Below are 9778 nucleotides of genomic sequence, written 5' to 3'. Positions count from 1 at the left end.
AGGAAATAGAAACTGCTACTATGATGTGTACAAATGCCTAAATATTCTGAAGGTTGAACTAACTATTGTGTATGTGAGAAATGCATCAAAGCAAATGAGAAAAACTGTAAATATTGAACACTTGTTAGACACATAATAGTCTTTTGCGCTGTCTCATCACTTGGTCTCTGTAGTTTGTTCCCTGGAGAAGGATTTCCCACACAGAGTGATGGCTTTATTTTCCACCATCGTATTTCCTTTAGTCTTCAGCAGAATGAAGGTGTAAAGAGAAGCCAGCAGGCACACACACGCAAACAGCACACAGCTGTGGACGCCAAGAGCTTTCTGTGAGGGAAAATTAAGAGGAAAACCTCAGAATAGGATTAATGTTTTATCAGTACAGTATGATTTCCAATGATGCTCAAATGTTTGGCTTATTTTCAGAATGGGTTCACTCACAATCAGAAAAGGAAAGACAAAGCCCAAGACTGCCATTTCCAACCAACTGAGCACTCCCACAATGGCAAGGCAAGCGCTGCCAAGTGATCAGACTACATAAAGAGCCTGTGGCTGCCCCTATGTCAACCAGAGAGAGGATACAGAGGACTGAACTTCACATACAAATATGTCATCTTAAAGCATTTTCAGTGTGTCATGCAAAGAAAATCAGGCATAAATCATTAACTGCAGCACACATACCAGGTCCTCCAGAGTAGAAAACAACAAAAATGATAATCATAGCAGGAGTAGCATATGAGACCGAGGAACTCGAACCCTGTTTGAACGACAACTTAGAAACGGATAAGTGTATCAGTTAGTATAAGTGAGACATTGACTCACAGCTGATGTGGAAGTGATTAAATCACAAATGGAAAGACCAAGAGAAATGTACTGAATCTTGTCTTCTGGTATACCTGACTCCATGAAGATGTCAAAGGAGAAGGTATTGATCTGGGATGGGGGAAAAAAAACACTGTAAAATTGAAGGAGCCTCAGTTCTTTTGTTTAATCAACTAGAAAAGTTGAGATGAAAATAAACTTAAACTTGAATAAGAACTTTGAACGTATGGATAACCACTACATAGTTGGGTATAACATGTCATGAATAGATACATATGTAAATATTTGTGTGGCTACATCTTAAATGAATTTGGTGAGAGACACAATACTTAAGCTCAAGCAGACAAAGTTTCATGTTCTAAAATAATATCACATCGGAAAATTAAGACTCGTTCTCCCCATGAACATGCCTGACAGAAGGTTTAACAAGAAGATGGAGACTGCAGTGACCAGCTGCCATCGGACAGTCCTGCCCTTCGTCAGCTGCACTGGGCTTTTTGGGTGAGCTGCTTCAATGGCTGCCTGCTCAACCAACATCTTGTCCATTTCCTGTCTGTAGTGACCTGGACCCCACAAACTTTGCAGACAAAAAGAAACTGCGCCCACTTTATGGAATACCAATAGGCTCTTGAGCTACATGTGCTGTAATTCTGACATCAGTGAAAGACATAAATATACTGTGAAGCTTAGCCAGTAGAACAAAGTGTTGGTTCCAGTGGAAACACACCAACCTTTTCTGCACGCCTCCTCCTCTCCTTTCTCTATGAAAAGATATCTGGTAGATTCCAAGAAAAAGTTGAAACACCAACGCTTGAACCAATGAGAAACACGTTGGGAAGGTGAGGGCGACGATCCACAGGTCCTCAGTGCCAAAGATTTCACTGAAAAAAACAGAATGAGATGTTGGTGTTGAAGTTATATTTCCCTGCGCCTGGGTGCTCTGGTTTCCCGCAACAACCCAAAAGATGTCTCACAAGTGAGATTACACTGGTCCCTAAATCAGTGTGAGTGTTCAACAATCTTTAACCTGTCATCTGTGTGGACAGTGTTTTGGTCTAGTGATTTGTGCTGCTTCTCAACATTAGCTCTGACAAACTGCACCACCTCATTCGTCCTTATTAATGAAGCAGACTCTTGCTGGCCATTATGATTAATCTTGAACTGAGCATTCCATTTTTTCTATCCTTATTTGTTTTACAAACAGTTAAGTCATTCAAATAATTAGATGCTTGTAAACTGAATGGTTGAAAAGTTCTGCTCCTCATATTGGGGATTGACCCACCGACTTCGCAACATGATGTGTACATACCTCAGTCCAAACAGCCCTCCGATCACATTACCAAGTGAGAAGAAGTTTGAGCTCGTCAGAGTTAGTCTGCCTCTAATGTTCTTGGGTGAAATTTCAATGAGATACATTTAATGGAGGCAATAAACCGAAACCTGCAGTTTACATGAGAAAAAGTATCCAAAGGTCCAAAGCCAAACAGCCTTTTCGCGACTGTAATCATTTCAAAAGATTTTCAAATTTTACTCATCAGCAACGATTGAAATGCAGCTGCAACAGATGACTCCCTTTTTACTGACAATGACAAACAGAACTCTTGATGAATTTGTAGGGAGCAAAACTTTTGCCCCATTTACACAACAATGACAACGAATGTACCGCAAAACTTTAGTCGTGTTGGAAGTGTTTGTTTTCCATGAAAGTATTGCTCGGCGACACTGCAAGTGGCACGCCACAAAACTGGCTCTGAAGTTCTTCTTCTAAAATCATCCAATTCATCATACTCACGATTATTAATGCTTAAAATGTTCTGTTTTCTGCATGTATTTATATGTTACAAAAACAACCAACAGTGCTACCGAGTGGACTGGCTTGATAACTACATAGCTTTCAGAGTGTCTGCTTGTTGTGTTTTTTCAGAACGTTGCCATGTAAACAATATTATTTAATGGGTGAGGTGTTATCAGTTAGAATGTTGTCATGTAAATGGGGCCTACATCATTCAGTGCTATCCCAACCTTCCGAGGACTTAGTTATAGAGGTTACTGTGTTCCTGCTTTTGAAGAAGCTCACTGTGCACCCAGCAGTAAAACGTTCAATCACAAAGCAACCCAGTTTAACTGTATGAATACTTCAACAGGTCTTCATTCATGGGTTTAGATAAATGAAATATGTGTTCTTTCACAAACAGATAAAATCATTGTTGTCATTATTGTCAATAAAAGATCTGTGTAAGTAATGTGTGTTGGTTATGTGTGAAGAGGTGTTTTTTCCCAAATATGGGGGCAGCCGTGGATCAGTGGGGAGCGCAGTCATCTGACAATTGGGAGGTTGTTCGTTCGATTCCTGTCTCCCCCTGTCTGCATGTCGAAGTATCTTTGGGCAAGACACTGAACCCTGAATTGCCCCCCTGTGGATGGATTGAGCGCCTTGCATGGCAGCCGCCTCTGCCGGTGTGTGAATGGGTAGATGTGATAATGTAGTGAAAAGCACTTTGGGCTCTGATAATGCAAATGAAAGCACCATATAAGTGCAGGACCAGGGTCAGGACCACCGCTCCAGCAGCGAGGTTGCTGCCGGCGGCCCCGCTACACCGGCAGAGCGCTCCCCAGCCCCGGACATCGTCGCCCCGCAGCCGCCCCCGCCCCGCCCCCTTTTTTCCCCCACATCTCTCCTGGTTGGGGACAGTAGCATCAGGAATATTCGCTTTTTTAACGCTATCACGCGGTGTATTCCTGGTGCTACTGTCCCCACGATCCTCCACGATCTCCCGGAGCTCCTGCAGTCCCTCCCCTCCACTGTCCGCCGGGTCATCGTTCACGTCGGCACTAACGACACGGCCCGGCGGCAGTCGGAGGTCACCAAGCAGGATTTTAAAAACCTTTTTAACCTGTTGGAGAGCTGTGGAAGGTCGGTTTTTATCTCTGGACCTTTGCCGACCTTCTCCAGGGGCGCTGAACGCTTCTCCAGACTGCTCGGCCTCAACACCTGGCTTCAGCGCTCCTGCACAGCCTCCAACTTTTATTTCATTGACAATTTTAACCTTTTCTGGAACCGCCCAGCTTTTTATCACAAGGACGGACTTCACCCGAGCACGCTGGGCAGCTCCATTTTAGCAGGTAACATTCAGCACACAGTCCACACATCCCCCACTGACTGACTACCTGCAAGCCCCTCCCATCCACCACACGCCACACACACCCCTCACACACCTTCACTGCCCCCGGACACACCACACACCATCCACAGCATCCCAGTTATCATCTCCTCCAGACACCACATCCCTCGGACTGTTTTTAAACGAGAAAGGACTCTTTTAACAGTGAAACTTCACCGAGAGCGCACATTCAGCCCGCCCACCACCATTAACATGGCGTTGCTGAATGTGCGCTCTCTCTTAAACAAATCTTTTATTATTAATGATCTTATTTTAGATAATAATTTAGACAGTCTGCTTTTAACTGAGACATGGCTTGGTACTGATGCACCTGTTATCCTCACTGAGGCTTCCCCACCAAGTTTTAGCTTTTTATTTTCAACCAGACAGGGTAAGAGGGGTGGAGGGACTGCTTCCATTTTAAAAACCTCATTTAGTGCGTGTACAGTGGTTTTTAACAGTTTTAGCTCCTTTGAGCACCATGCCTTTGTTTTTACCAGTCCCCCAATCCTGTGTTTAACTGTGTACAGACCCCCTCAGTACTCTAGTCTTTTTATTAGTGAATTTTCAGAACTTTTAACAATAATTCATTCTAAATATAACAGAATTTTAATAACTGGTGATTTTAACTTACATGTTGACGACATCTCGGACTCTATGTCCAGAGAATTTTTAAACCTTTTAAACTGTTTAGATTTTAAACAGCATGTCGCACAGCCAACTCACAACAGAGGACACACTCTGGACCTGGTTATAACCCACGGTCTGTCCATCAGTGTGTCCTCTGTTGTTGACCTGGCTGTGTCTGACCACTACTGTGTGTTTTTTAACATCACCAGTTTTAACCAGCAGGAAGCCCCGGTGAGAACAGTGAGGAAACGCTACCTTACCTCTGAAGTGGCTGCAGATTTTATAGAGATTTTACAGAGCACTCCTGCAGTGATTTTACCTGCACCCTGTGATTTTATCGTTGACAATTTTAACAGTAAACTCAAGTCCAGTCTGGACTCAGTAGCTCCACTTTTAACCAAAACTATCAAGGGTCATTCCAAACCCCCGTGGAGAAGAAATGATATAGTCATCAAACTGAAAAGAAACTGCAGGAGTGCTGAAAGAAGGTGGAGAAAATCCAAGTTGACTGTACATCACGACATTCTACGTCAACAACTCAAAATTTACAATAATGCAGTTAAACAGGCCCGAACTTCCCACTTCTCTCAACTTATTTCAGACAATAAAGACAACCCCCGGTTCCTCTTCTCCACCTTCAACATTTTAACTGGCACTCATTTTAATAAAGCTTTTAAGGAGCCAACAGACGCTCTCTGTGAAGACTTTGCAGACCACTTCAGAACTAAAATCATGGACATCAGGTCCAGTCTTTTACCCCAACAGGTTTTATCAGTGAACACAGCTGAACCGTTGTCCATGCCTGAGGAAACACTGGACAGTTTTGACCTGGTTGATGCGAGGACTCTTGGTCGAGTTTTCTCCCAAGTAAAATCAACAACCTGCCTTTTAGATCCCATTCCCACACCACTTTTTAAATCACTTTATGGATTCCTTGAGGACCAGATTTTAAATATCATGAACAGCTCTCTTCAAATGGGCGTCTTCCCCACTGCCTTTAAAACGGCGGTGGTGAAGCCCCTTCTGAAGAAGAGCAATTTAGACCTCAATGTTCTTAATAACTACAGACCAGTATCCAACTTACCATTTTTAAGTAAAGTTTTAGAAAGACTGGTTTTTAACCAAGTCAATGACTTTTTAATGATCAATAACATTTTAGAAAGACATCAGTCTGGTTTTAGAGTGAACCACAGTACCGAGACGGCCCTTTTAAAGATTTTAAATGACATCAGGTGGAATTTAGATAATAAAAAACTCACAGTGTTGGTTCTGCTGGACCTAAGTGCTGCTTTTGATACAGTAGACCACCACATTTTAATAAATAGACTGAGTCACCTGGTGGGCCTCTCTGGTACTGTTCTTAACTGGTTCAGTTCTTATCTCACAGATCGATGTTTTTATGTAAGTTTGGATACTTGTTCCTCAGGAATCCATGAAATTAGGTGTGGGGTTCCCCAAGGTTCAATTTTAGGTCCCATACTTTTTAATCTCTACATGATTCCACTTGGGGACGTCATCAGGAGACACGGCATCAGTTTCCATAGTTACGCTGACGACACTCAGCTGTACATCGCCGTGTCTCCTGATGACTCAGGGCCAATAGAAACCCTTTTTAACTGTATTTCAGACATCAAGTCATGGATGGCAGTGAATTTCCTACAGCTCAACCAGGACAAGACTGAGGTTTTAGTTATCGGTCCCGAAGGTCAGAGAGAGAAAATTTTACCTAAATTATCAGATTTTAAACCAGCACAATCAGTTAAGAACCTGGGCGTGATTTTTGACTCTGAGCTAAATTTTATTCCACACATTAAAAACATAACTAAGATTGGATTTTATCATCTTAAGAATATAGCCAGAGTCCGCCCGTTTCTCTCTCAGGCCAGTACAGAGGTGCTAATGCATGCTTTTATCTCCTGTAGATTAGATTATTGTAATGCCTTGCTCTCTGGTCTTCCCAAAAAGAACATTTCAAACCTACAGTTATTACAAAACTCAGCCGCTCGCGTGCTGACGAGGACCAGGGGGCGGGCCCACATTACACCGGTTTTACAGTCGCTGCATTGGCTCCCTGTCCGCTTCAGGATCGATTTTAAGGTTCTCTTATTAGTTTTTAAATGTCTTAATGGCCTTGCGCCTTCTTATCTAGCTGATCTGTTTTTACCCTATCGACCCTCGCGGGCCCTGAGGTCCTCTGGCAGCGGCTTATTGTGTGTTCCTAAAGCCAGAACCAAAACCCATGGTGAAGCGGCTTTTAGCCACTACGGCCCCCGCCTGTGGAACAGCCTGCCGGAGAACCTCAGGACCGCAGAGACTGTTGATATTTTTAAAGGGAGGTTGAAAACACACCTTTTTAATCTGGCTTTTAATTGACCTTTTATACCTCTTATCTCCATCATTTTTATTTTTGGTTATTTTAATTTTTAATATACTTATCCTATTTATTCATTCTATTTTTACTATGTACTTTTAATTTATTTTATTTTCTATTTTATAATCTTATCTTACTTTTTATTTATTTTTTATTTATTTTTTTTTTTTTTATTAGCTTTGTATCATGTCTTTTTAACATCTGTTTAACTCCAGTGTTTCCTCAGGGGGGTCCTTCACACTGGGAGTTGGTCCCGGTCCTCTGCTGGGGTCGCTGCGCTCTGGTCCTCTGGTCCTGGCTGGCCTGGGGTCTCCACACCTTGGTGTGCGGGATCCCGTTGGTCTAACGGGGTCGGGGGTTGAGCGCTGGTGCCCCAGTACTAATGACCTTCGCCTTCTCCTGGTGTGAACGGCCCCACTGGTAGTGTTTTCCCATGATGCTTAGTGCCATGCCATGTCTCCTCTGCCTTGCTATAGGCATAAATTGGGTGTGTGCATGTGTTTGTGTGTGTGTGCGTGTGCGTGTGGTGTACACTTATTGATGGTGCAGCTTTTTTTTTTTTTTTTTTTTTTTTTTACTGTTAAGCACTTTGCGTTGCTTTTATTATCATGAAAAGTGCTATACAAATAAATAAAGTTTGAAGTTTGAAGTTTAGTGCATTTACCAAATGAAAAAAAAAAAATTTTTTTTCAAATGCCTCAGATAAAAAAAAACTTTCAAGCAAATACATTGATTGAACCGAACTTTTCTTCAAACATGTTGCTTTGCAATGCCATGAAAAAGCAAACGAGAACATCAAGCCATTGTAAAATAAAAAAAATGTCTAAATTATCTTAAATATTTCAAAGAAGTGGAATAAATTTAAAAATAAAAAACCTACCATCTGTTGAACCAAAGTCTCCATTTTCCATTCACCAGCAGAGACCACAAAGAAAGTGCAAGACCACAACAGAAGCAAGTGTCATCGATGCAGAAAAACATGTGCTGTGATGTGATCAAAAAGGCCCGAAGATTGTATCTGTGAGGGGAATGACCCGGGGGACGAAGCAAATGAACAATAATACTGCTGGTTACTGATTTGTGGATTTTAGAATCATGAAAGCCTGTCATACAGCAACAAACATACTGCAACCACTTCTCAATCAGTGGTTTTCTCGTTAATCCAGTAAGGTATCTGAGGAACCTTTGCTTGGCACCTTGGTCCATGTATTGAGAACATTTTAACTTATTATCCACAGTTGTCGTGTCTTGTTCTCCTCCGCTGAACCAGAAAGGACTGTAATGTTCTTGGATAACTGAGCTCAGTGAACTTGTCCTTTGCAGATGGGTGTCAGTCTGGTTTCACACTTCAAACATCAGGAAAATGCAAGACACTGGTTGGTTGCAGCCTTGTGGAGATGCTTTACACACAAGTGCCTGTACAATAGTATAACAACTGTAAAAATGATTACAAAAAAATAGCACTATCCATTTTTTTTTTTTAATCAAATACAGTACAAAGTCCAGTCATGTGTTGCATTTTCAGCTCAAAAATCAAAGAGAAAATAAGGGGGTCAAAAAAGGTAAATGGTTTTTGAACATATTAGTGGATTTTTCACCAGGTATTAATTTTTTCCCCTAATGTGCATATTTTATTGAAAATAAATAAACACACACACACACACACACACACACAGACAAACACACACCGATAAGGTTGGTCTATCCCCACCTAAAAAAAAAAAAAGAAAAAAAAAGTGATATGTCAAGACAGTCTATGAAATTGCTTTGGAACTATTTCCAGTCATAATTTTTGCAGGTTTTTCACACCTGCCAATGCAAGCAACCCATGAAACTTTGTATCAGCAACAAAACTTCAGGTTATTTGATTTCAGCCCTGCAGGATAAATGACGGTGGAACTGGAAGGTTGTGTTCTCAACCCTCCTTCCTCGTTCCATTTGAAGTGAGTGGAGTAATGCTGATTTGAAATGGAGAATCCCTACCCCGCCTGGATCCCTATCCTCTGCTCGAACCAGGATTTTCTGTTCTCCTTCCCCCATCACTTCCTGTTCCTTCTTATAACCTCTTGGATCTGCCTCCTGTCCCCACTGGCCTATTAGTACAGAGGAGAGAGGAGAACTAAAACATGTGAGAGAAATGTTCATGCTTTTAATTAAATTGCGGCATGCCTCTTTCAGGCAGCAATACAAATCTGGATCTTTTAGAAACAAAAGGGAAGGTGGCTGGAGCAGGTATGGTCATGGCCCTCTATCTTAATGTGCCGGGTTGGCGCTTGGGGCCCTGGGGCCTGTGCTCTGCCTGCCCTGGGCGTCCGGTTCCTGGCAGGCTCAACGCTTGCTGGTCTTTGTCCCCTGGGGTCCAGGCCCCTTGGCTACTGGGGGTCCCGGCTGGGGCCTTCCTCTCCCCCCTTCTGGACCGGTGTGTGAAGGTCTTCATGATGTGGTGGCTGGATCTGAGCTCTGAGATCACTGCTGATTGCCTGGGTCATGGGGGTCTCTGTGATCTGCTTCTGATCTTCTCAATGGGTGCGTTTACATGCAGTCAATAACCCTTTCTTAACCAGAATATTCGCAATAACCCGGTTGCGCACAGCCATGTAAACACGTGCAAAAACCTGAATATGCTCATATTCCGGTTTTTAAAAACCTGAATATTACCCCTGGGTTACTCCTTTTCTAACCTGAATTTCTGGTCATATAAACGCGCATCGGAATATCCCGGTCGAAAGGGACATGAAATACTGCTCTGCGCATGTTCTACCCGCAAGGAATCTCGGTAATTTGAGTCCAGGAACTA

At 42.5% G+C, this 9778-nt stretch overlaps 1 pseudogene; it reads right to left on the bottom strand.

The window, feature by feature from the left end:
* Nucleotides 1-793: 793 nt before the first annotated feature.
* On the bottom strand, nt 794-9470 carry LOC115387976 (solute carrier family 2, facilitated glucose transporter member 5-like; annotated as a pseudogene).
* Between the last annotated feature and the right edge of the window lie 308 nt (nt 9471-9778).

This window comes from Salarias fasciatus, chromosome 5, assembly GCF_902148845.1.
Source record: "Salarias fasciatus chromosome 5, fSalaFa1.1, whole genome shotgun sequence".
Lineage (NCBI taxonomy): Eukaryota > Metazoa > Chordata > Actinopteri > Blenniiformes > Blenniidae > Salarias > Salarias fasciatus.
Note: the sequence above shows the minus strand (reverse complement) of the source record. Positions and strands in the feature narration are given on the sequence as shown.